This window comes from Bufo bufo, chromosome 1, assembly GCF_905171765.1.
Source record: "Bufo bufo chromosome 1, aBufBuf1.1, whole genome shotgun sequence".
In the NCBI taxonomy this organism is placed as follows: domain Eukaryota; kingdom Metazoa; phylum Chordata; class Amphibia; order Anura; family Bufonidae; genus Bufo; species Bufo bufo.
In genome coordinates this window covers 678,421,593-678,449,380 of record NC_053389.1, presented here as the reverse complement: position 1 = coordinate 678,449,380, position 27,788 = coordinate 678,421,593, and positions in this window count along the sequence as shown.

Sequence of the window (27,788 nt, the reverse complement as noted above, 5' to 3'; positions counted from 1 at the left end):
AGTATGGGTACATATATGTTTTCCCAACCCCAGCACATTAGTTTGCTAATTCCAGATGTATGAAACGCAGGCCTAACTGTATCTAGTATATTGAACGCCAGATAAACTAACTTGGCCTTTTTTAAATAAAAAAAATTCCCTCACTGGAATACTTTCAGTCTTTTGACTGTATGGATTACAGATGGAATGACTGTTATATGTGAGTACCGCTTTCTTTGACAGATTCTAGTATGGGTACATATATGTTTTCCCAACCCCAGTACATTAGTTTGCTAATTCCAGATGTATGAAACGCAGGCCTAACTGTATCTAGTATATTGAACGCCAGATAAACTAACTTGGCCTTTTTTAAATAAAAAAAAAATTCCCTCACTGGAATACTTTCAGTCTTTTGACTGTATGGATTACAGATGGAATGACTGTTATATGTGAGTACCGCTTTCTTTGACAGATTCTAGTATGGGTACATATATGTTTTCCCAACCCCAGCAAATTAGTTTGCTAATTCCAGATGTATGAAACGCAGGCCTAACTGTATCTAGTATATTGAACGCCAGATAAACTAACTTGGCCTTTTTTAAATAAAAAAAATTCCCTCACTGGAATACTTTCAGTCTTTTGACTGTATGGATTACAGATGGAATGACTGTTATATGTGAGTACCGCTTTCTTTGACAGATTCTAGTATGGGTACATATATGTTTTCCCAACCCCAGCAAATTAGTTTGCTAATTCCAGATGTATGAAACGCAGGCCTAACTGTATCTAGTATATTGAACGCCAGATAAACTAACTTGGCCTTTTTTAAATAAAAAAAATTCCCTCACTGGAATACTTTCAGTCTTTTGACTGTATGGATTACAGATGGAATGACTGTTATATGTGAGTACCGCTTTCTTTGACAGATTCTAGTATGGGTACATATATGTTTTCCCAACCCCAGCAAATTAGTTTGCTAATTCCAGATGTATGAAACGCAGGCCTAACTGTATCTAGTATATTGAACGCCAGATAAACTAACTTGGCCTTTTTTAAATAAAAAAAATTCCCTCACTGGAATACTTTCAGTCTTTTGACTGTATGGATTACAGATGGAATGACTGTTATATGTGAGTACCGCTTTCTTTGACAGATTCTAGTATGGGTACATATATGTTTTCCCAACCCCAGCAAATTAGTTTGCTAATTCCAGATGTATGAAACGCAGGCCTAACTGTATCTAGTATATTGAACGCCAGATAAACTAACTTGGCCTTTTTTAAATAAAAAAAATTCCCTCACTGGAATACTTTCAGTCTTTTGACTGTATGGATTACAGATGGAATGACTGTTATATGTGAGTACCGCTTTCTTTGACAGATTCTAGTATGGGTACATATATGTTTTCCCAACCCCAGCACATTAGTTTGCTAATTCCAGATGTATGAAACGCAGGCCTAACTGTATCTAGTATATTGAACGCCAGATAAACTAACTTGGCCTTTTTTAAATAAAAAAAATTCCCTCACTGGAATACTTTCAGTCTTTTGACTGTATGGATTACAGATGGAATGACTGTTATATGTGAGTACCGCTTTCTTTGACAGATTCTAGTATGGGTACATATATGTTTTCCCAACCCCAGCAAATTAGTTTGCTAATTCCAGATGTATGAAACGCAGGCCTAACTGTATCTAGTATATTGAACGCCAGATAAACTAACTTGGCCTTTTTTAAATAAAAAAAATTCCCTCACTGGAATACTTTCAGTCTTTTGACTGTATGGATTACAGATGGAATGACTGTTATATGTGAGTACCGCTTTCTTTGACAGATTCTAGTATGGGTACATATATGTTTTCCCAACCCCAGCACATTAGTTTGCTAATTCCAGATGTATGAAACCCAGGCCTAACTGTATCTAGTATATTGAACACCAGATAAACTAACTTGGCCTTTTTTAAATAAAAAAAATTCCCTCACTGGAATACTTTCAGTCTTTTGACTGTATGGATTACAGATGGAATGACTGTTATATGTGAGTACCGCTTTCTTTGACAGATTCTAGTATGGGTACATATATGTTTTCCCAACCCCAGCACATTAGTTTGCTAATTCCAGATGTATGAAACGCAGGCCTAACTGTATCTAGTATATTGAACGCCAGATAAACTAACTTGGCCTTTTTTAAATAAAAAAAAAATTCCCTCACTGGAATACTTTCAGTCTTTTGACTGTATGGATTACAGATGGAATGACTGTTATATGTGAGTACCGCTTTCTTTGACAGATTCTAGTATGGGTGCATATATGTTTTCCCAACCCCAGCACATTAGTTTGCTAATTCCAGATGTATGAAACGCAGGCCTAACTGTATCTAGTATATTGAACGCCAGATAAACTAACTTGGCCTTTTTTAAATAAAAAAAATTCCCTCACTGGAATACTTTCAGTCTTTTGACTGTATGGATTACAGATGGAATGACTGTTATATGTGAGTACCGCTTTCTTTGACAGATTCTAGTATGGGTACATATATGTTTTCCCAACCCCAGCACATTAGTTTGCTAATTCCAGATGTATGAAACGCAGGCCTAACTGTATCTAGTATATTGAACGCCAGATAAACTAACTTGGCCTTTTTTAAATAAAAAAAAAATTCCCTCACTGGAATACTTTATGGCTTTTCACTGTATGGATTACAGGTGGACTGGTATTAGTAGGGGTGACACAAGCACACCCAAGTCCCTGATATAGGATTTCTATGGCACAGACCACTATTACAAGTGATTAATGGACGTTGGGAGAGATTGTGCTGCAGCACTAATCCCAAGATAGCCGCCGCCTATCAGCCCAGTAACATGTGCCACAAAATGGTCTGCACAACCTTTAAAAAAAATAGCCTTGGACTGTGCTGCTAAATCGCTATTGGTCTGAATCCCAGGTGTAGATGTCTGACTTGTTTGGAGCTTTGGAATGCACACTGTGGCAGCTTCTGCTGCAGCACTACAAGTTGCAAAATGGCGGCCGGCGGTCAGCCCGGGTACATGTGGATGGAAAAATCACTCTGGCCACTCTAAAAATAGCCAATCCCTATCAAAAAAGCAGCTCAGCTGCAGTTGTTCAGATGAATCACAGGTGGAGGAGAGAAATTTGCTTCCAGTTATTCAATTATCCCTGCCTATTCTCGCCCTAGCATCAGCTGCGTCTAACCCTGTTCTATTCACATCGGGAGTGAGCACGTCCCGACGTGCGCACAAGCTTATAAGAGGCTGAGTCACATGCTGCACTTGGCCAATCACAGCCTTGCCAATAGTAGGCATGGCTGCGCTGGCATCTTAGGGCAAGTAGTATGATGCATGTTGATTGGCTGCTTTGCAGCCTTTCAAAATGCGCCAAAATACATGCCGAACGACGAACCCGAACCCGAACTTTTACGAAAAAGTTCGGGTTCGGGTCCGTGTCACGAACACCCCAAAATTCGGTACGGACCCGAACTATGCTCGAACTGTTCGCTCAACACTACATATAATATAAAAATGCATAAAGAATATAAAAATCTAAACATAGAAATCACAAAAATAGTAAAATGATGTCTGTTCAATATGGTACATATATAGATAAGGTCAAGTATTGCATGTGCGTTGCATTACTAAATGACAGTCTCTAATAATGCTGGTTAGAGTTCCACTGTTCGTGAGTTATAACTCATATAGTATGTGATCACAACTGATTTACATGAATTGTTTATATGTAGCAACGGTACAGTTCGCTAATGTATTTGCGGCATAGCCGCATTAAAGTGACTTATTATTCCATATAGCCTTGATAATGTCCTATGTGCAGCATAGTTGTATAAGAGACTGTTGTATATGGAGATTACGGTCGCTACTATATCGAGTCACTACTATTGCAATCACTGTATTAATTGCGCAATAATTGTAACCACGTGCATAGCAGAACTTGGTGGCAATATAGTATATAGAAGCACTCAATGATGTTAATGGTTACTTTACCACTCCCCAGGGGTATCCACTCTATTAGTGTCTAAGTTGAAGACGTTTTTCCCCGGTAGCTGGGTAAAATCTGTGCGTCGATGCAGCGTCCCATGTGGCATCCCACGTGATCGGGAGCTGATACTTTGATTCACTGCGCAATGTCCCAGTCACAGCTTAGCATGAAGTCTTCGGCTGCAGCAGGGCGGTATTTCGGGCTTGGTTTTGCACAATTAAAGTAGACATACACACAATATATAGGTATATGATTGCAGTTAGTCTGCTCCAGTTGATGGCTGACAATAAAATATTACACCATGGTGGTGTAATATTGATTTCTTATACATGTCACGAGGGAAGTTGCAGATAGCTAAAACTTATAAATAAACGACCGACTGGCTTGATCCCAAACTAAGGAGCATATAGGTGAGCCCTATAAAACCCTAAGAGCTCTCCCTGACTGCTATGCACATGCAAGGGTCTCAATGGTAGACAATTGCATGCCCACGTACCTAAGACTGTGTGACACCTGAAAACCATATAATAGTGAGGGGACACGACCACCAGATCCCTGCACTTAATATGGACGGAGTCAGGGTCACCTAGAATCAAGCCAGAAAGGAAACACGATAAAGGAAAAGACTTATCTGAGCAAATAGCAGCAGCCTCCAGCAGTGAACACTTCATCCAGGAAGTAGTATAAACCGCAAAGTGAGGTAGTATGGGAGGGAATATAAAGGAAGACGATTAGTCTAAATAAGTGACACCTGGCAGAAGGAAAGGAGATGACAAAGTGAAACCAAAACAAAAAACGTCATACCAGAGGTAGAGAAGAACGTCTGTCAGACCTTCTCACAGAACTGGCGGTGACAATACAACGATCTTCTGCACATAGGACATTATCAAGGCTATATGGAATAATAAGTCACTTTAATGCAGCTATGCCACAAATACATTAACGAACTGTACCGTTGCTACATATCAACAATTCATGTAAATCAGTTGTGATCACATACTATATGAGTTATAACTCATGAACAGTGGAACTCTAACCAGCATCATTAGAGACTGTCATTTAGTAATGCAACCCACATGCAATACTTGACCTTATCTATATATGTACCATATTGAACATATTTTACTATTTTTGTGATTTTTGTGATTTTTATGTTTGCTTCTTTTTAGATTTTTATATTCTTTGTGCATTTTTATATTATCTGAATCAGCTATATTATTGTGAATCACCGTTTAGGATTCACCAGCCAATGTTCAGACTTTTTGGACCCTAATGAGAAGATACCATATAGTTCCATTTATATCAAGAGGTTATTGTCACGGATGGTGTACAGGAAACAAGACAATACAATATAAACAATGACTCACTGGATCCACAACTAAGGAACAAAAGGGAGACCCCTGCATGAGACCTGCCGCTCTCCCTTATTGCTCAGCCTATGCGACCACCCCAAAGGTGGATGGGCGCATATCCACGTACCTCGACTATCTTACACCTGAAGACCCTACAATAGTGAGGGGATACGACCACCGGCTCCCTACACAGACACGGAGGGAGTCAGGGTCACCTGGATCCAGAAAACAGAAAATCATAAATACATAAACAGCACTTATCTTGCAGACGACTGGGGACTGTGGACTGAGAACTAGGAACAGCATGCACACACACTCCAGGAAGTTGTATAAGCCGCACACTACTGCATTCTGGGGAGGAACTTAAAGGGCAGCAATCAGTCCAACTGCATGACAGCTGAGATAGACTAACGAGATGAGGAACTCAACCAAAACAAAGAAATTCAAGGAGGAGGATCTGAAAGGCTCCTGTCAGAGCTTCTCAGCTGTCTGGCTGTGACAGTACCCCTCCCTCTACGAGTGGACTCCGGACACTCAGAGCCCACCTTCTCAGGATGGGACCTATGGAAAGCCCTGATGAGACGAGAGGCCTTAATGTCCGTCACTGGGACCCACATCCTCTCCTCAGGACCATAACCCTCCCAATGAACGAGGTACTGGAGGGAACCGCGGACAAGACGAGAATCCACAATCCTAGAGACCTGAAATTCAAGATTTCCATCAACCATAATCGGAGGAGGAGGCAAAGGCGAGGGTACAATAGGTTGAACATAAGGTTTCAATAAGGACTTATGAAAAACATTATGGATCTTCCAAGTCTGAGGAAGATCAAGACGGTAGGCAACAGGATGAAGACAGACAGGATCTTGTAAGGCCCAATAAACCTAGGACCCAACTTCCAGGAGGGAACCTTCAATTTGATATTCTTGGTAGACAACCACACCAGATCACCAACATTCAGGTCCGGACCAGGCACACGTCTCTTATCTGCCACACGCTTATATCTCTCACTCATGCTCTTTAGATTATCCTGAATCTTTTGCCAAATAGATGACAAAGACGAGGAGAATCTGTCCTCATCAGGTAAACCAGAAGACCCCTCTCCCGAGAAAGTCCCAAACTGCGGATGAAACCCATATGCACCAAAAAATGGTGACTTATCAGAGGACTCCTGACGACGGTTATTTAAAGCAAACTCAGCAAGGGACAAAAAAGAACACCAATCCTCCTGATTCTCCGCCACAAAACAGCGCAGATATGTCTCTTTATTACTCCCAGAAAACTGCCTGAATCTCCTAGAGGGACAAACATTTGCCAAATGATTTATACCTCCACAACAACAACAAACCCTCCCATGCGGGCTGAATCTTCTATTGTCTGAGGCAATCAACCCCAACTGCATGGGTTCCTGCTCAGAAGGGGCTGACAGTGACTGAGACCCCTGCGCACAGAATGAGACCGCTGCACTGTCCCGGGACTGAGTATGACAGGTAGGAGAGATCTCTCCTCTCTCACTAAGACGCCTGTCAATACGAACGGCCTGAGACATAGCAGAGTCCAGGGAGATTGGCCTCTCATGAAAGGCAAATGCATCTTTCAATCCCTCTGAAAGACCCTGGCAAAATTGACTTCGGAGTGCAGCATCATTCCAACCAGTATCAGCTGCCCATCTCCGAAATTCTGAGCAGTATATCTCTGCGGATTGTTTACCCTGGCATAACAGACGTAGTTTAGACTCAGCCAGAGCAATACGATCCGGATCATCATATATCTGACCCAGGGCTAAAAAGAATTCATCCACTGAGCGGAGGGGCCGTGCCCCCTCCGGTAACGAAAAGGCCCAAGACTGAGCGTTACCCCTAAGCAGCGATACAATGATCCCCACCCTCCGTTCTTCATCACCAGAGGAATGGGGAAGAAGGCGAAAATGGAGTTTGCAAGCCTCTTTAAAACGCACAAAATTCTCACTACCCCCAGAGAACGTATCCGGGAGCGAGATCTTAGGCTCAGCACAAACTCCATGAACGCAAGCTGAACCGGTCACTTGAAACTGAGAAAAAATCCTACGGAGATCAGCTACCTCCAATGAAAGACCCTGGAGGCATTCAGCCAAAAGTGAAACCGGATCCATGCTTGAGACGGTTTTGGCGGCTAATAATGTCACGGATGGTGTACAGGAAACAAGACAATACAATATAAACAATGACTCACTGGATCCACAACTAAGGAACAAAAGGGAGACCCCTGCATGAGACCTGCCGCTCTCCCTTATTGCTCAGCCTATGCGACCACCCCAAAGGTGGATGGGCGCATATCCACGTACCTCGACTATCTTACACCTGAAGACCCTACAATAGTGAGGGGATACGACCACCGGCTCCCTACACAGACACGGAGGGAGTCAGGGTCACCTGGATCCAGAAAACAGAAAATCATAAATACATAAACAGCACTTATCTTGCAGACGACTGGGGACTGTGGACTGAGAACTAGGAACAGCATGCACACACACTCCAGGAAGTTGTATAAGCCGCACACTACTGCATTCTGGGGAGGAACTTAAAGGGCAGCAATCAGTCCAACTGCATGACAGCTGAGATAGACTAACGAGATGAGGAACTCAACCAAAACAAAGAAATTCAAGGAGGAGGATCTGAAAGGCTCCTGTCAGAGCTTCTCAGCTGTCTGGCTGTGACAGTTATCTTATCTTTTCAAAATAGACGTATGAGTGCTGCCAGCATTGCTGCAGAGGTTACAGGGGTGGAGGGTCTGCCTATCAGTGCTTAGACCATACGCCGCACACTGCATCAAATTGGTCTGCATAGCTGTCGCCCCAGAAGGAATCCTATTTTAAAGATGATGTACAAGAACACAAACAGTTTGCTGAAGGCAAGCAGACTAAGGACATGGATTACTGGAACCATGTCCTGTGGTCTGATGAGACCAAGATAAACTTATTTGGTTCAGATGGTGTCAAGCGTGTGGGGTGGCAACTAGGTGAGGAGTACAAAGACAAGAGTGGCTTGCCTTTAGTCAAGCAGGGTGGTGAGAGTGCCATGGTTTGGGGCTGCATGAGTGCTGCTGGCTGTGAGGAGCTACAGTTGAGGGAACCATGAATGCCATGTGCTGTGACATACTGAAGCAGAGCATGATCCTCTCCCTTCAGAAACTGGGCTGTAGGGCAGTATTCCAATATGATAACGACCCCAAACAGACCTCCAAGACAACCACTTCCTTGCTAAAGAAACTGAGGATAAAGGTGTTGGACTGGCCAAGCATGTCTCCTAAACCTAGACCTAAACCCTATTGAGCATCTGTGGAGCATCCTCCAACGGAATATGGAGGAGTGCAAGGTCACTAACCAGCTCCATGATGTTGTCATGGAGGAGTGGAAGAGGATTCCAGTGGCAACCTGTGAAGCTCTAGTGAACTCCATGCCCAAGAGCATTAAGGCAGTGCTGGAAAATAATGGTGGCCACACAAAATATTGACACTTTGGGCACAATTTGGCCATTTTCACTTAGAGGTGTACTCACTTTTGTTGCCAGCGGTTCATTAATGACTGTGTGTTGAGTTATTTTGAGGACACACCAAATTTACACTGTTATACAAGCTTTACACTGACTACTTTAAATTGTATCAAAGTGTCATATCTTCAGCATTGTCCCATGAAAAAATATAATAAAATATTTATAAAAATGTGAGGGGTGTACTCACTTTTGTGAAATGCTGTATATATACAGATAACAGAGGATCCAAAATTGCACATGTTACAGAGCATGCCTTGAAAAGTCACCCATAGAAGTCAATGAGGTCCCCTCCTGTCCATTGTGTCTATGGCCCATGGGGCTGCCATACAGCTCAGGCAAGATGTCAGCCCCCATAATCATGTTCAGGAAATAGAATAAATAAATCTGCAATCAGAAAATAAAAATTGATTTGAAAAGGATACGTGTTGTTATCTGGTTTTAACTTGCAGAAAAAACCTTTTAGTGACACATTCTCTTTAAGTGCAGAGAATGCTCAGAGTTTCTACTAGAAACTCTCTTTTTATGTGTAAAAAAATAAGATCATGTATATTAAAGGGGTTATCCAAAAAATTCAAAAACTCATTATTTTTATTACTTATCTGGAGGACTTGTTTGTCTTTCTGTCAGCACAACATGTCCCCAGATGCATTGTTATTAGCTCTTTTTAACCTCTTCCTCCCCTGAAAAGAAAATGGCCCCTCACATATAGCTCCAGAGATTCATATGGTATGTAATACCCCCTTCTCTACTGTCCAGAAAGATATGGTTATATATTTCTATGAATTTAGATGTATGAATGATTGAAACATGTCTGGGATGTTACCTGCTTTACAATGAGATTACTACTGTACATCAGCATTGAGGGGAAAGGATGGGAGCAGGGAAGCTACTGAGCATGTTAGTCCACCTCTGAATTCAGGAGAAAAAGGACTAGAGGGATAAACAGCAGGGGGCGCTAACAAAGAGAAAAATAGACATAAAAAAAACTTACAAATGTTTTTATTGCATGTATAGTGTAATAATACTTCATGATCATGACCTATTCATTACATAGTAGTACTTTTGTGGGATAAATTCTTTAAACGTTGATAGCATTGGAAGATTTCTGGTGCATACAAGAAACAGATAGAAATACGTGCTTTCAGTCTTTCGGCAAGAGCATAGTGAATGTTCCTGGTCAATGTCCACATAAAGGAGAGGCATATTGTGATGTTTCTAGGCCCCAATGCAAAATCTGTCACTCCCCTACATCCTGCCATTTAAAAAACTGGTGTCTTATGTGGCAGAAGGGCCTCCTTAAACTGCAGGTTCTGGTAATTTACTGATTTATCTGCACCCTCTATAGCAGGGGTATTTAACTGGTGAACTACAGTCTGAATACGGACCACGGTTTCCATCTGTCTGGGCCCCTGCTTGTCCCACCATTAGCTCCCTGGTTCACCATTCTGCTGCTTTTAGTTCAGTCCACTAAAGGGGTAAACATACTGTGTGGGGAGAACTTAAGGGGATATCATGCTGAGTGGGAGCCACTTAAGAGGGTATCACTCAGTGAGGGGAACATTTATGAGGACATAATTCCATGAGGGGGCATTTAGAGGCCATCACTTTGTACTGGTGTTAGCCCAGCGGCCCATACCAGCGTCGCTGCCCCTATCATCAGGCATGGCGCCGGGCTTCCTCTTTTCCCTCCTGCCGCCCAGCTGAAAAACACGGGCCGTAAATAACAACTCTGCTACATGTAATCCATGCCAGTGTTTCCTTGCTGCTGGAGACTTGCACTGGTGCTGAAGCTTGCATGGGTGTGTCTCTCTTTCCTATGTGGCAACACATACATGCCCTCTGTCTCAGCAGCCAATGGCCGGATTGCAGCAGGTATTTAAAGGCACTTCCTACTACAGGAAGTTGCCTGAGCAACCTCAGTGTCTAGCCTGTCTAGTTCCTGTGCAAAGGTGTTTATCTTGTCTGCCTTCCTGTGTACCGAATCCTGCTATTGTACTCTTGGACTTTGCTTTCTGCCACCTGCCTCTGACCTCAGACTTCGTTTATGGACTTTGCCTGTTTGCCGCCTGCCCCTGACCTCGGATCTTGTTTGCTGACTTCGTTTGATTGGCTCCTGTCCTGACCTGTACCTCCAGGCCTCATAAGTCCCCTTGGTGCTTGCACCGAGCACTCTGACCCCCCTGGTCAGCTGCCACTGACTTAGGGACTACTCTGTAGTGGCACCTGGCAGCTACCCTATGGCCCAAGCCTATCCCCACCATCAGGGGCTCTAGTGAATACCAGGTAGCTGATTAGTTACGCCCCTCCGGAGTATACCCAGTCAGTGGCGCAGTGGGTCCACACCCGCTTGCATAACAACTGGTGGCATTTAAGGGGGGTCTCATTCTGTGTGGGGAGGCATCATACTCTGTCAGGGGCACTTAATGTGTGGGGGTACCAAGGGATCACCTTGTTGTGAGGGGGATATAGTACAGTGAGGTGGGCATTAAGGGGGCATAAAACTCTGTGGAGGGTGCACTAAAGGGATATCATACTGACTGAGCGGCACTAAGGGGCATTATTATTATTAGATGGCACTAAGAGGACATTCTTTCTGTGTGGTCGGGAGAAAAGTGATTAAGTGGGCTTAGAGGTGTGGCTCGGACGTCCTCCCTACAGCAGACCAAGTTATGTGGACCTTTACATAAAATACTTGAGTACCCCTGCTCCATAGCTATGGCACTATGTTCACATGCACAATGCTAGCTCTAAAAGATGGTTTTCTGAGCTTGGCGTGGAAGAATATAATTAGCCTTGTCTCACACAATTTAGTTGATATATAAGTCTTTATACGGTTTCTACCTGTTTAAAAGGAATTTACCTAAAAGAGAACATGGTTAACCATATATCTGATTATGAAAAAGTAATAAGAAGGTGTCATACTGCAGATCTACAGAAAAAGAAAAACCTTTGCTTCTAACTCAACACTAGTTTGTAACAGTAACCAAATGTGATAATGAAAACTCCAGGATCTGAAGTTCCACCCACTTAGCGGTTAGGTATATATTAACAACTACAGGTATTTCATGTGGTCAACATATCCGTCACCACAAACACTTTTATATACAGTGTCAGGAAACATTGCATTGCAAATAGCTTAATTCTGGAAATTTATCTCAGAGTATTTTCACGTTATACAGGAGTATACTGATTAGATATTGATGAGTTTATTTGGTTATCTAGCTTCCTTTTTTGATTATTCTCATATATACCGTATTTTCGCCCATAAGACCTTCTTAGGTTTTAGAGGAGGACAATAAGAAAAAATATTTTTCATTAGACCTCAGGTCAGACCAGCAATCAGACCCCCAATGTTAATCAGACCTCAGATCACAACTCCAATCAGATCCCCAATGTTAATAAGACCCCAATAAGACCTCAGATCAGACCCACAATCAGACCTCAGCTCACGCCCAAACGTGAATGACCCCAATCAGACCCCAGATATGAGCCCCAATATCAGACCCCATTTAGACCTCAGATCAGACCCCCAGTCTCATATTAGCCCCCATGCCTCATTTGATCAGCCCCCAGTCTCATATTAGCCCCCATGCCTCATTTGATCAGCCCCCAGTATCATATTAGCCCCTATTCCTCTTTTGATCAGTCCCCAGCCTCATATCAGCCCCCATGCATCTTTTGACTAGCCACAGTCTCATATCAGCCCCCATTGCCTTTTTTTATCAGCCCCCATAGCCTCAGATGTGCCCCATGCCTCAGATGACATAAAGTAAAAAAAACACTTACCTCACCTGCTCCTGGATGCCGCCGCTCCTCACCGCCCCCGCTCTTCTTCCTCCTGCTCTCGGCTGTGCTGTGAACTGGCGTGCACAGCGTGAGGTCACAGAGCACCCTCACGCTGTGCTAAACCTTCACAGCCGACAGCCGAGGACCAGGAAGCGGTGAGTACAGAGCCTTCACCGCTTCCCAGTCCTCCGATACTAATGAGCGCTTCCATAATGGAATCACTCATTAGTATTCATCCCATAAGATGCAGGGACATTTTTCCCCCACTGCGTCTTATGGGGTGAAAAATATGGTAATATGTAAGAGGATAAATAGAAAATATAAGCTATATGGGGGATAAGACAGTACCAGTCAAAAGTATGGACGCACTGTTTTATTTATTTATTTATTTTCCTACATTGTAGAATCGTATTGTAGATATGAAAATGATAAAGAAACATAAATAAGATTAAGTGGTAAATAAATAACAGAATTTTTGTTTATATTTTAGGTTCTTCAAAATAGCCCCCTTTTGCTTTGATAACAGGTTTACACACTCTTAGCCTTCTCTCAACCAGCTTCATCAGGTAGTCACCTGGATTGGTTTTCTATAAACAGATATGACTTGTCAAGAGTTCATTTGTGATATTTCTTGCCTTCATAATGTGTTTGAGACCATCAGTTGTGTAGTACCCCAGAGCTGGGTACTTGCGTCATGCACACGACCGTATCCGCTTTTGTCGCCTGCAAATTACGGATCGACAAAACATGGACACCGGCTGTGTGTATCCTGCATTTTACCCTTCCTCAGGTCATGTACTATGTTACAAATGCTTATTCTTGTCTGAAAAACAGACAAAAATAGGACATGTTCTGTTCTTTTGCAGGGCTATTTAATGGACATACCGATGTGAATCGGTTGTAGACCGAAAATACGGTTGTGTGCAATTATTGTGATTTCATGCCATGTATACCTAGTATGGTTATTTTATGAGTACTACAAGGTTAACCAACACTGATACAGACCCTAGAAAAGGCTGAGGTGTGAACTTTAGCTCCACCCCTGGGGAGTCTTGAGTTTGCAGAGGAAGTGAGAGGATAATTTACCAAGAGAGAACCATCTATACATTACAGTACTCTAGCAAAGGTGGGAGAGAGAGGAAGTTCCAGGGTCTGTAACGGCCGAGCAAGCGGAACAGGTACATTGCTGCCTAAAAGCTTATATATAGAGATAAGTGAATTTCTTGAAAATTCGATTCGGCTAATTTGCAGAATTAAAAATAAATATTCGCTTTGTGACGAATTACTTCGCCACAAAATGCATTTTTTGATTCAGCGAATTTGCCGAATTTCACAAGAAAATTTGCTTTGTGACGAATTACTTCACCACGAAATGCATTTTTTTGTAAGTAGCTTGTGCAATGGCAGGGAGTTGCGATACATGATCGCGGCATCTGAGTGTACAAACAGTGTGAAATTAACATAGAAGAAACATTACATCAAATTCACATCACATCACATTATATCCATTTGCACGCGACGGGCTAGCCGGCGTGATGATGTAATCTCGCGCCGTAATGGATTTTGGCCGAGATCTTCAAGCAAGATGGAGGCTGACGGCCCTTCGCGCACAAATGGAGGCGGTAAGTTTGAATTTCAGGATAAATCGATTTGCAGACACGAAGCACGAGGAAATTCGGCTTCTAGGCGAATCAAATAATTTCCAAAATTCGGATTGAATTCCACTTTGTGGGATTCGATTCGCTCATCTCTACTTATATACTTTACTACTGTGAGTGGAAAATTGCTAAGACACCATCCACTGACCTGTTGTCACCGCCAGTTCTTCTGTACCTCTTGCATGATGTTCTTTGTTTTGGTTTCACTTTGTCATCTCCTTTCCTTCTCCCAGCTGTCACCTATTTACACTAATTGCCTCCCTTTATATTCCCTCCCATACTGCCTCACTTTGCGGTTTATACTTCTTCCTGGATGAGTTGTTCACTGCTGGATGCTGCTTCTCCTGATTCCTCAGATAAGTCTGTTTCCTTTATTTGTGTTTCCTTGCTGGCTTGATTCTAGGTGACCCTGACTCCATCCGTATTAAGTGCAGGGAGCCGGTGGTCGTGTCCCCTCACTATTATAGGGTTTTCAGGTGTCACATAGCATAAGGTACGTGGACATGCAATCGTCTACCATAAAGACCTTTGCATGGGCATAGCAGTCAGGGATAGCTCTAGGGGTTTTATAGGGCTCACCCATATGCTCCTTAGTTTGGGATCAAGCAAGTCGGATGTTTATTTATAAGTTCCAGCTTTCTGCAACACCTTCCGTGACATTATAAACCGCCATAACCGTCTTAAGCATGGATCCGGTTTCAGCCTTGATTGACCGCATGCAAGGTCTTTCGCTGGAGGTAGCAGATCTCCGTGAAACTGTGTCTCAGTTTCAGCTGACCGGTTCTGCTGGCGTTCATGGAGTTTTTTCCGAGCCTAAGATCTCGCTTCCGGATACGTTCTCCGGGGGTAGTGAGAATTTTGTTCGCTTTAGAGAGGCTTGCAAACTCCATTTTTGCCTACTTCCCCATTCCTCTGGTGATGAGGAGCAGAGGGTGGGGATCATCATCTCGCTGCTCAGGTATAACGCTCAGTCTTGGGCCTTTTCGCTGCCGGTGGGGGCACGGCCCCTCCGATCGGTGGATGAATTTTTTGTAGCCCTGGGGCAGATATATGATGACCCGGATCGTATTGCTCTGGCTGAATCTAAACTGCGTCTTTTATGCCAGGGTAAACAGTCCGCAGAGATATATTGTTCTGAATTTCGGAGATGGGCAGCTGATACTGGTTGGAATGATGCTGCACTCCGAAGTCAATTTTGCCATGGTCTTTCGGAAAGATTGAAAGATGCATTTGCTTTTCATGAGAGACCAGCCTCGTTAGAATCTGCCATGTCTCTAGCTGTTCGTATTGACAGGCGTCTTAGAGAGAGAGAGAGGAGTCTAGTCCTTCCTGTCATATTCAGTCCAAGGACAGTGGGGCTGTCTCATTCAGTGCACAGGGGTCTCAGTCTCTCTCAATCCCCTCTGAGTGCAGCTGGGTTTGCTTGCCTCTGATAGTAGAGGATTCAGCTCTCAGAGGAGGGTTTGTTTCTGTTGTGGGGGTATAAATCATTTGGCTAATGTTTGCCCTTCTAGGAGATTCATGGAGTTTTCTGAGGGTAATAAAAGAAAAACAAAAAGAAAAAAACCCTCTAAAAACTTTCCATTTGCTACTATTGGCAAGGTTGATGCGAAAATTGAAGGTTTGCCGTTTACTTGTAGTTCCCATTTTCTCCTACCTGCCAGGGTGGCGCTAGACAGCAAGAACATTGTTTGTGAGATTTTTGTAGATAGTGGAGCAGCTGTCAATCTCATTAATAATCAATTTGCTATAACGCATGGTTTCCAGGTATGCACTTTGGAAAAGGATATACCTGTTTTTGCTATCGATTCCGCTCCACTTTCTCAAAGATCGTTAAAGGGCATAGTTCACAATATCCGTTTGACTGTGGGTGACGCTCATGTTGAGGATATATCATGTTTCGTCTTAAGCAGATTACCTACTCCTCTAGTGTTGGGGCTACCCTGGCTCACTAAACATAACCCCACAATTGATTGGCAAGCAAGGCAAATAAATGGTTGGAGTGAGTTTTGCTGAGAGAAGTGTCTCACAGCATCTATTTCAGAGGTTTCTACCAAGACTCTGCCATCTTTTCTCTCAGAATTTTGGGATGTGTTTTCCGAGAGTGGTGTCCATGAGTTGCCCCCTCACCGGGAGTACGACTGCCCTATTAATCTCATCCCAGGCGCCAAGCTGCCAAAATCACGTTTATACAATCTCTCCCAACCTGAAAGAGTCGCTATGCGTACTTATATCTCTGAGAGCCTGAGAAAGGGACACAACCGACCCTCGAAGTTACCTGTTGCCGCTGGGTTTTTTTTTTGTTAAGAAAAAAGATGGTTCTTTAAGACCTTGTCTGGATTTCAGGGAGCTGAAATGTATCACGATTCGTGACCCATATCCGCTTCCTCTGATCCCGGACCTGTTTAACCAGATTGTTGGGGCTAAGGTTTTTTCTAAGTTGGATTTAAGAGGAGCATACAACCTAGTCAGGGAAGGGGATGAATGGAAGACGGCCTTCAATACCCCTGAGGGTCATTTCGAGAATTTGGTTATGCCCTTTGGTTTGATGAATGCTCCGGCCGTCTTCCAACATTTTGTGAACAGCATTTTTTATCATTTATTGGGGAAATTTGTACTGGTGTATCTAGATGACATTTAGATTTTTTCTCCTGATTTCAAGACTGATCGAGACCACCTACGTCAGGTCCTGCTGATTCTGTGGGAGAATAAATTGTACTCTAAACTGGAAAAATGTGTGTTTGCGGTTCCGGAGATTCAATTTCTTGGTTTTCTTCTTTCCGCTTCTGGTTTTCGCATGGACCCTGAGAAGGTCAGCGCTGTGCTTGATTGGGAGCTTCCTGAGAATCAGAAGGCACTGATGTGGTTTTTGGGTTTTGCCAATTATTACAGAAAGTTAATTTTGAATTATTCCTCTGTTGTTAAGCCACTCACTGATATGACTAAAAAGGGGGTCGATTTTTCTTCGTGGTCGGTAGATGCGCTTAAAGCCTTTTCTAGTATCAAAGAGAGTTTTTCTTCCGCTCCCATTTTGGTACAACCTGATGTCTCTCTACCTTTTATTGTTGAGGTGGACGCTTCTGAGGTGGGTGTGGGTGCGGTCTTGTCTCAGGGTCCCTCTCCTGCCAAATGGCGACCGTGTGCCTTTTTCTCAAGGAAACTCTCCTCTGCAGAGAGAAATTACGATGTGGGAGATAGGGAGTTGTTGGCCATCAAATTAGAGGAATGGCGCCATTGGTTAGAGGGAGCCAGACACCCTATTACCGTGTTTACAGACCATATGAATCTGGCCTACTTGGAATCGGCCAAGCGTCTGAACCTGAGACAGCCAGATGGTCTTTGTTCTTTTCTAGGTTTAATTTTGTTATTACGTTCCGCCCTGGGGTTAAAAATATAAAGGCGGATGCCCTGTCACGTTGTTTTCCGGGAGGGGGGAACTTTGAAGACCCGGGTCCCATTTTGGCTGAAGGGGCGGTCGTCTCTGCTCTTTATCCTGATTTGGAGGCAGAGGTTCAGGCAGCCCAGGCAGAGGCTCCTGGTCTTTGTCCTCCTGGGAGGTTGTTTGTGCCTCTCGCTTTACGACACAAGGTTTTTAAGGAGCACCACGATACTGTCCTTGCTGGGCACCCGGGGAGTAGAGCCACAGTGGATCTTATTGCTCGGAGATTCTGGTGGCCGACTCTTCGTAAGACGGTTGATGGTTTTGTGGCAGCCTGAGAGACCTGCGCTCGTGCCAAGGTCCCTCATTCACGGGTTCTCTCCTCCCGTTACCCATTCCTTCCCGTCCTTGGACGCATCTGTCCATGGACTTCATTACAGACCTGCCTCGTTCCTTGGGGAAGACTGTGATTCTGGTAGTAGTGGACCGTTTTAGCAAAATGGCGCATTTCATTCCCTTTCCTGGGTTACCCAATGCTAAGACGATGGCGCAAGCATTTGTTGATCACATTGTTAAATTGCATGGCATTCCTTCAGATATCATTTCTGATAGGGGCACGCAATTTGTTTCCAGATTCTGGAAGGCTTTCTGTTCTCGCTTGGGGGTTCGGTTGTCGTTCTCTTCTGCTTTTCACCCGCAGTCGAATGGTCAGACCGAACGCGTCACTCAGAATCTGGAGACATATCTGCGCTGTATTGTGGCAGAGAATCAGGAGGATTGGTGTTCTTTTTTGTCCCTTGCTGAGTTTGCTTTAAATAACCGTCGCCAGGAGTCCTCTGATAAGTCACAATTTTTTGGTGCATATGGGTTTCATCCGCAGTTTGGGACCTTCTCTGGAGAGGGGTCTTCTGGTTTACCTGATGAGGAGAAATTTTCCTCGTCTTTGTCATTTATTTGGCAAAACATTCAGGGTAACCTGGAGGATGAGTGAGAGATATAAGCATGTGGCGGATAAGAGACGTGTGCCTGGTCCGGACCTGAATGTGGGTGATCTGGTGTGGTTGTCTACAAAGAATATCAAACTGAAGGTTCCCTCCTGGAAGTTGGGTCCTAAGTTTATTGGGCCTTACAAGATCTTGTCCGTCATCAATCCCGTTGCCTTCCGTCTTGATCTTCCTCAGACTTGGAAGATCCATAATGTTTTTCACAGGTCCCTATTAAAACCTTATGTCCAACCCACTGTACCCTCCTCTTTGCCTCCTCCTCCGATTATTGTTGATGGTAATCTTGAATTTCAGGTCTCTAGGATTGTGGATTCTCGCATTATCCATGGTTCTGTCCAGTACCTCGTTCATTGGGAAGGTTATGGTCCTGAGGAGAGGATGTGGGTCCCAGTGGCGGACATTAAGGCCACTCGTCTCATCAGGGCTTTACATAGGTCTCATCCTGAGAAGGTGGGCTCCGAGTGTCCGGAGTCCACCCGTAGAGGGAGGGGTACTGTCACCGCCAGCTCTCTGAGAAGGTCTGGCAGACGTTTTTCTGTACCTCTTGCATGATGTTCTTTGTTTTGGTTTCACTTTGTCATCTCCTTTCCTTCTCCCAGCTGTCACCTATTTACACTAATTGCCTCCCTTTATACTCCCTCCCATACTGCCTCACTTTGCGGTTTATACTTCTTCCTGGATGAGTTGTTCACTGCTGGATGCTGCTTCTCCTGATTCCTCAGATAAGTCTGTTTCCTTTATTTGTGTTTCCTTGCTGGCTTGAATGTAGGTGACCCTGACTCCATCCGTATTAAGTGCAGGGAGCCGGTGGTCGTGTCCCCTCACTATTATAGGGTTTTCAGGTGTCACATAGCATAAGGTACGTGGACATGCAATCGTCTACCATAAAGACCTTTGCATGGGCATAGCAGTCAGGGATAGCTCTAGGGGTTTTATAGGGCTCACCCATATGCTCCTTAGTTTGGGATCAAGCAAGACGGATGTTTATTTATAAGTTCCAGCTTTCTGCAACACCTTCCGTGACACCTGTCCAGTCGTATCTGAAACCCTGTGATTCCCCAAAGCATTACTGCCATCCACAGATTCTGTACGGAATGAGAGTAGGAGAAAGTTGAACCTAAAACTGGACTATACTCATACAAACCATCTGGGGAGATTTTCACTGTATATTTTTTAAACTGTGTAAAGAGATCTTTATTATGTTATATCTGACCTGGTTACTGACTCCAACACAATTTGCTGGCCACAGCACCAACATCTCCTGCCTTGCACCCACACCAAAAACCATAACACCAAGGGCACTCCAACTATCATCAGGAAGGAGCCCCAACATCAGGGTATGTCTCAAGGGTAGAAAGGGTGCACATTCCTTTCACCTCCATGGCCCTAGGGAGCAACGGTGTGAGGAAAGCAACTGTGATAGACTTTTGAAGCCAGAGCTACTGCCACCCCCATCATTCACCCTGGCTCCTCAGGGGCTTGTGACCATTGTGTTATGCAAAGGCCCTATTCTACTACTGTTCTAATCCACATTATGGCAACAGACATTCAACTAAGTAAAGAGACGACAGTCCATCATTATTAAAAGACATGAAGGTCAGTCAATCTGGAGGATTTCCAACTTTGAAAACCATCAAACACTGTGATGAAACTGGCTCTCATGAGGACTGCACCAGGAAAGGAAAATCAAGATTTAGCTCTTCTGCTGAAGATAAGACTGTGAGAATCAGGCCTTCATGGCTGAATTGCTGCAAAGAAGCCACTACTGTGAAAGAACAACAAGAAGTGATTTTGCTTGAGCCAAGAAACACAAGAAATTAGACCAGTTGAAATCTGTACTTTGGTCTGATGAATAAAATTGAAATTTATGGTTCCAAATGCCATGTCTTTGTGAGACACAGAAAGTGGATGTTAATACTAGATGTGCATAGAGTGGCTCTCCCACTAATTGATATGGACTGGGTGCACTATTTTGATTGACTCACCCCGTCACTAGAATTTATACAAGAAAATGTGTGATAAAATAAGCACTGCTCATCCAGATTCACACCATATACACCTATAGTTATAGACCTCATGTGTTATGCGGTCTTGTGGAAGTCTGGTTGGATGACCGCATAACACACGAAGGTCTATAACTATAGGTGTATATGGTGTGAATCTGGATAAGGAGTGCCTATTTTATCACACATTTTCTTGTACAGAAAGTGGATTGTTTCCACATGTATGGTTCCCATCGTGAAGCATGGAGGTGCTTTACAGGTGACACTGTTGGTGATTTATTCAAAATTCAAGGCACACTTAACCAGCATGGCTACCACAGCATTCTTCAGTGACATGTCATCCCATCTTAGTGGAACCACCTCCAGGCTTTGTAAGGGCTATTTGACCAAGAAGGAGAGTGACGGAGTGCTGCATCAGATGACATGGCTTCCACAATCTCCTAAGCTTAACCCAATTGAGATGGTTCGGGATGAGTTGGACCACAGTGTAAAAGAGAAGTAGCCAACAATTGCTCACCACTTCTGATGACTCCTTCAAGAAAGCCATTGGAAAACCATTCCAGGAGACTACCTCATAAAGATAATTGAGAAAATGCCAAGAGTGTGCAAACCTGTCATCAAATCAAAAGGGGACTAATCTGAAGAATCTAAAATATAAAACTTATTCTGGTTTGTTTAACCCTTTTTGTTTACAAGTTAATTACATATATGCTTTGTTATCGTTTTCATGTCTTCAATATGAATCTACAATGTAGAAAAAAAAAGAAAAACCATGGAATGAAACGCTGTGTCCAAACCTTTAACTGGTACTGTAGGTTAACAGTCATAATAATAAAACAAGTAAAGTGAATCACATTGATTATCACTAGAGATGAGTGAATGCATTCTAAACAAGCTGAATTCACCCTGATTTTCCCAAAAATTCAGTTTCCAGCCAAATCTCCATTAGAAGACAGAGAAGAAGGCATCTGCCACCGATAAGGGATAATTTGTGGACCATGTTTTAATTTTAAAATAAAATCTGACAGTGCAATGTGGTATTAACCAGACTGTTTGTTACCACTGGCTACCATCAGTTAACCCATAGCCTATACAGATGTAGCAGGTGGTAAAGTGATTCCTGCCTTGTAACACACAAGCTTATTGCACCGCTTATCACAAGCTTATAAAGCTTAAAGTTGGTATCGCGTTCTACTGTTGCGATACCTTGTTAACCCACTGATGTTGATGCTTGCTACATCTGTCTGTTGCTTTTACTTTGACATTACTAACGCTGTCTTGACGTAAAAGAGCTTTAAAGGGGTTGAATACAGTACTAGGAAACCTCAGAGTGTCATACAAGACTTTTCCGGACAATTGTGGCATTTTCTATTCAAGTCAAATTGATTTATACCCAAATTAAATCTGATGATTGATTTGTCCGAATTGGACCCAAAGCAAATTTCAAGATATTCACTCATCTTTAATTATAACATTACAGTGACACCTATGAATTGGGAATGAACTGTTTGTTCCCGATCATTGCCCGCTTGTTCGGCAATCATTCCCACTGTATGAAAATGTATGATGGTTACTACAATTGTTTGGCCCTATACAGATTCACTGTTTGTTGGTAGCACCTCCATGTTTACACACGACAATGCTGGATACAAATGATAGTTTGTGCCGCATAAATCGTTGGATCAACGGAACATAAGCGTTTACTCATTTGTTGAGTGATGAAGTGTACATTTACATAGCACAATTATCAGAAAAGAATGATCATATGACTGTTCATTCTCCATTATTGGCTCAAAAATCTGCCCATGTAAATTAGATCTAAGTCAGAGCATCTCCAATACAACAGCTCTTGTGGGGTGTTCTCAGTGTGCAGTGGTTAGTACCTACCAAAAGTGGTCCAAGGTATGTGGGAGCAAAGGCCCTTGGTGTAATGCCACCGAAGAGCTACCGATTGATGAAAAACCTAATGCAAATGTGTCAGAACACACAGTGCATCGTAGCTTGCTGTGTATGAGGCTGTGTAGCCACGGACCGGTTGGAGTCCTGCAAAAAAACAACACAACCAATCTGCTTCAAAGTTGCATTAAAGAAAATGAATCAGTTGGAACATCCATTCTTTCCACGGAAGTGGAAAAGCCACATTCAATGTCCTGTGCTCAGTTAAAGGGGTATTCTGGTTGCTAAAAGTTATCCCCTATACACAGGATAGGGGGTAGCTATTAGATCTGTGGGGGTACTACCGCTGGGACCCCCACCGATCACAAGAACGGGGGCCCCATACCCCCTGCAGCCCACCTAAAATGAATGCAGTGAGTATCCACTGCAGCCCCTTAAAACGAATGGAGCGGCTGGTCGTAAATGCATGTGGCTGTTCCATTCATTTCTATGGAAATTCTGGAGATAGCTGAGCTCTGTACTCGGCTATCTCCAGGACTCCCATAGAAATGAACAGAACAGACACATGCATTTACGACCAGCCACTCCGTTCATTTCAAGGGGCTTCAGGGGTCAGGGATACGGGACCCCCGATCTCATGATCAGTGGGGGTCCCAGCAGTAGGACCCCCACAAATCTAATAGTCACCCCCTATCATGTGGATAGGAGATAACTTCTAACAACCGGAATACACCTTTAGGTCCTGCACGTTGTGAGATGTGGCCTCCTTAGGCTGGACTTGTTTCTTCAACCCATACAACAGATGTTTTGTCATGTTCCTCAAGCAATTCCTGAACAATTGGCAGGAGGTTATCGTGCTGATAGACCACTAATATTAGGTAATACAATGTTGACCATGTAATATTACCATAAAGTGGTAGGTGTCAAGATCCACATAAATATCTGTATACAAGGCTTCTCAGCAGAACATTGCTCAGAGGCCAGAGCATACAGATACAGCAGAGTTAACACTCACAGTGATAATGCGTTAACTAGATGTGATAACTCACCAAGTGTTACATCCATAACACTGCCTCCACTGCCTTGCCTTCCTCCCAAGGTCCTGGTGATTAGCAACCTTTGGCACTCCTGCTATTTTGAAACTACAACTCCCAGAATCCTCTCTTTACTTCTACGAGAGTTACAAGAACAGCTTATTGTGCATGCTGGAAGTTGTAGTTTCACAGCAGCTGGAGTGCTGAAGGTTGCTGATCCTTGCATCCTGGTACCATGTCTTTCCCATGTAGGTGACACACATACACCAAGCTGTCCACGTGATGCAAAAGAAAATGTAATTAATCAGGCCAGGTCACTCTCTTCCATTGCTCCATGGTCATATGCTGATGTGCCCATTCTAGGCAATTTCAACAGTAGACGGTGGTAAGCACGGGCACTCCAACCAGTATGTAGCTGGGTGGCCCCATACCTAGCAGTCTGTGATGCACTGTGTGTTCTGACACTTTTATATCATAGCAGGCAGTACATTTTTATGCTACAGTGATCCTTGGGTGCCCATGACCCAGTTGCAAGTAGTCCTTTCTTGGACCACTTTTGGTATATATTAACCACTGCATACTGTGGAAGAAAATAATATTATAATAACCACCTGCTCCCTCTTCTTTTCACGAATCCCAAATGAATCCCGAATGCAAACACCAAATACCATGTGAATTTAACCTAACCTCCTTCAGCAGCACTGCAAATGCTAGCATTGAGGATCCCATAAAAGGCGGGAGTTTGGAATGTGGAGTCACTTTCTAGATACCGCTACAATTGTTCATATTTCCTGAAAGGTAGGTATATTACAATACAAACCGAACATAATAATAATAATATAATATGCTTCATTTTACTTAGTCTTTTAAATTTCAAATATATTAGGTGCTCAAGAAAGAAATAATTGCTAAGGCTAATTTCACACTGGTGTTTTGGCTTTCCGTTTGTGAGATCCGTTCAGGGCTCTCAGAAGCGGTCCAAAACTGATCAGTTTTGCCCTAATGCATTCTGAATGGAAAAGGATCCGCTCAGAATGCATCAGTTTGCCTCCGATCAGTCACCATTTCGCTCTGGAGGCGGACACCAAAACGCTGCCTTTTTCTGTCCGTCCTGGGATGCGGAGCGAGACGGATCCGTCCTGACACACAATATAAGTCAATGGGGACGGATCCGTTTTCTCTGACATAATCTGGCACAATAGAAAACGGATCCCATTGACTTTCAATGGAGTTCATGACGGATCTGTCTTGGCTATGTTACAGATAATACAAATGGATCCATTTATGACAGATGCATGCGGTTGTATTATTGTAACGGATCCGTTTTTGCAGATCCATGACGGATCTGCCCAAAACGCGAGTGTGAAAGTAGCCTAACACTTCAATTGTAGTATTTCCTGTAAGTGATTTTGGGGAGGGTTCAACAAGGTTTGGTAAGTCATTGCCTTGTAGAAAAAGTTTGGAGAGGAGGGGACCATTGTATCAGTCAATGATTGATGGTAATGTCATCAAATGAGTAAGATATAGTCACATATTTTTAGTGCAAATTCGAGGCACTTAGGTTAAAATATGCAATTCAGAACATAAGTTTTTTTAATGTAATTTCACATCCAAAGTTTATGATCCAGTCAGAAAGGTTAATTCATCAATTACCACTTGGTCCTGGTTGGTGCGTTCCTGGAGGCTGTTTATGTTAAACATATATTTTTTCTAGAATTTGTGGTATGTTTGGTGAGTCACATTGGTCACTAGGCTTAAAATATGTCTTCCTGTCTTTTGAAAGCAGCTACATGAGTCATAGACACAATGGACAGGAGCTGACCGCATTGACTTCTATAGGAGAGTTTCTAGTCATGCTCTGTGACCTGTGCAGGGAGGGAATACATAAGATGTGATATCACCTATTGTGAATAGTAGATCCTGTGTTATCTATATATACTATTCACAATAAATGAGGGATTTTTGGATTTGAGGTGAAATTTATTTAGTTCATGCTACAGTGATATTATATCATGAAAGTAGGGCATTTAAGTAGAAGCGTGCAGTGGTGATCTCATCTCAAACAATTTATTTAAACAAAAGCCAACAACAGTGGTGGGTACACCCCCACAAAAATGTCAGTGTCTCAATAACTTGTCATGTGGCCTTGAGCATCAATTACAGCGTGACAATGACGTCTCATGCTCTTCACAAGTCGACTTATTGTCTGCTGAGACATGGCATCCCACTCTTCTTGAAGGGCGGCCCTCAGGCCACTGAGGTTCTGGGGTACAGAGTTACGAGCCTCTACACAGCGACTCAGCTGATCCCATATGTTTTTGTTGGGATTCAGGTCTGGAGAAAGTGCAGGCTGCTCCATTTGAGGTATCCCAGTCTCCAGCAGCAGTTTTCTAATGATGTAACCTCGATGAGCTGGCACATTGTTGACCATGAAGATGAAATTAGGCCTGTGTTGTTCATGCAGAGGCACAATGACTGGATTAATAATGTTATTAAAGTAGTATGGGCTTATTACTGTACCATTCACAAAGTGTAGGGCAGTTCTGTATTGACTAGACACACCTGCCCACCACCACCAAAGGCTCATTTAGTGACAACAGTGGCTGATGCACAGCGCTCTCCTTGACGTCTCCAACATCGTTGGCGGCTATCATTTCTGCTCACCGTGAATCGATTTTCATCAGTGAACAGAACTGAGGCCCAGTGGTCATCCAGCGTAGATTCTCCCTAGCCCATGCAAGATGACGATACCTGTGGTCAGGTACCCTTGCAGGTCATTTAGCACACAGACCACACTGATATAAATGGTTTTGGATGGTCTGACATGCCACTTGGGTGCCTCTCACCTCCCTTAAATGTGCCTGGAGTTGTGTGGCATTCATCATCCGGTTCCGCAGGGCATTGTTCACAATAAAGTGGTCATCAGTGGCGGATGTGGCCAAAGGACGTCCACTTCTCTGTCTTTCTGTGACTCTTCCAGTCTCTCTGCATCTCTATTGCAACCTGCTGATGACACACTGTGACACTCTAAGCTCAGTGGCCACTTCCATCTGAGAACATCCTGCTTGAAGTCTCACAATGATGAGGTACTGTTGATCAATTGTTAGCTGTCTCTTGGACTCATGATGTCAAAATGTGAACAGCATGATGAGGAGGAATGTTTAAATACCAATTGAACCAGTAGGGTAGAATTGTTATTTGTCATAGTAATTTTGCCTGTGATGATAGTGATAATAACTACTGAAAAGTTACATGTACAGAACAGGAAATTATAACCTATTATTAGGCCTAGTGGCCAGTCCAAAAATTACAGGATTATATACATTTTTATTAAATATAGATATTTAAATGGAAATAAAATAAAAAATGTATATTTCATATAAAAACATGATTTCAAATTTGTCATTTTCTGATGACAAATTCCCTTGAATGCAATTGAGCTGAGATTGACAAAGTAAGCACTGCTAGTGGTGCTTGGTCAATGATCGCACAACCAAGGTGGTGCACCTTGTAGCTTGGGTTCTGCAGCAGAGTATATGTTGAGGTAGGGTCACATTAATAGCTCATTCACACATCAGTGTTTTGGTCAGTGATTTCCATCAGTAATTTTGAGCCAAAACCAGGTGCGGTTCTAAACCCAGGACAGGAGCAGATCTTTCCCTTATACCTTATGTCTGTGGAGGCTCCAGTCCTGGTTTTGGCTCACAATCACTGATGGAAATCCCTGACGTGTTAATGAAGCTTAATACTGGGTGGCATTTCACCTTCCTGCAATACAGGCTGCTAGTCTCCAATGTTAAGGGGAAGTAGCATACTATCAATAGAGGCAGACCATGCAGTTGCTATGGGGCCTGGGTAGGCTGCATGGCCCCACCCACTTTCCAAACTAAATCCACTCTGCACTTAACCAGTAACACTACACAGATAAAGACTGGTCCCAGTCCTCTGAGTTTTGCTATGGGGCCCCATAATTAGCATGTACGTTCCTGGTAATGGTCAAACAGATGCTAGCTGTCCTTCTGTGGTATGTCATTCCAAGCTCTTTCAACTTGGACCTGTAGTTCAGCCAAGGTGGTTGTTGGCTGCATGGGAAATCCGTCACCCCTTCCAGTCCCAGACATTATAGATGGTAGAGAAATCTGGTGACTGAGCTGGA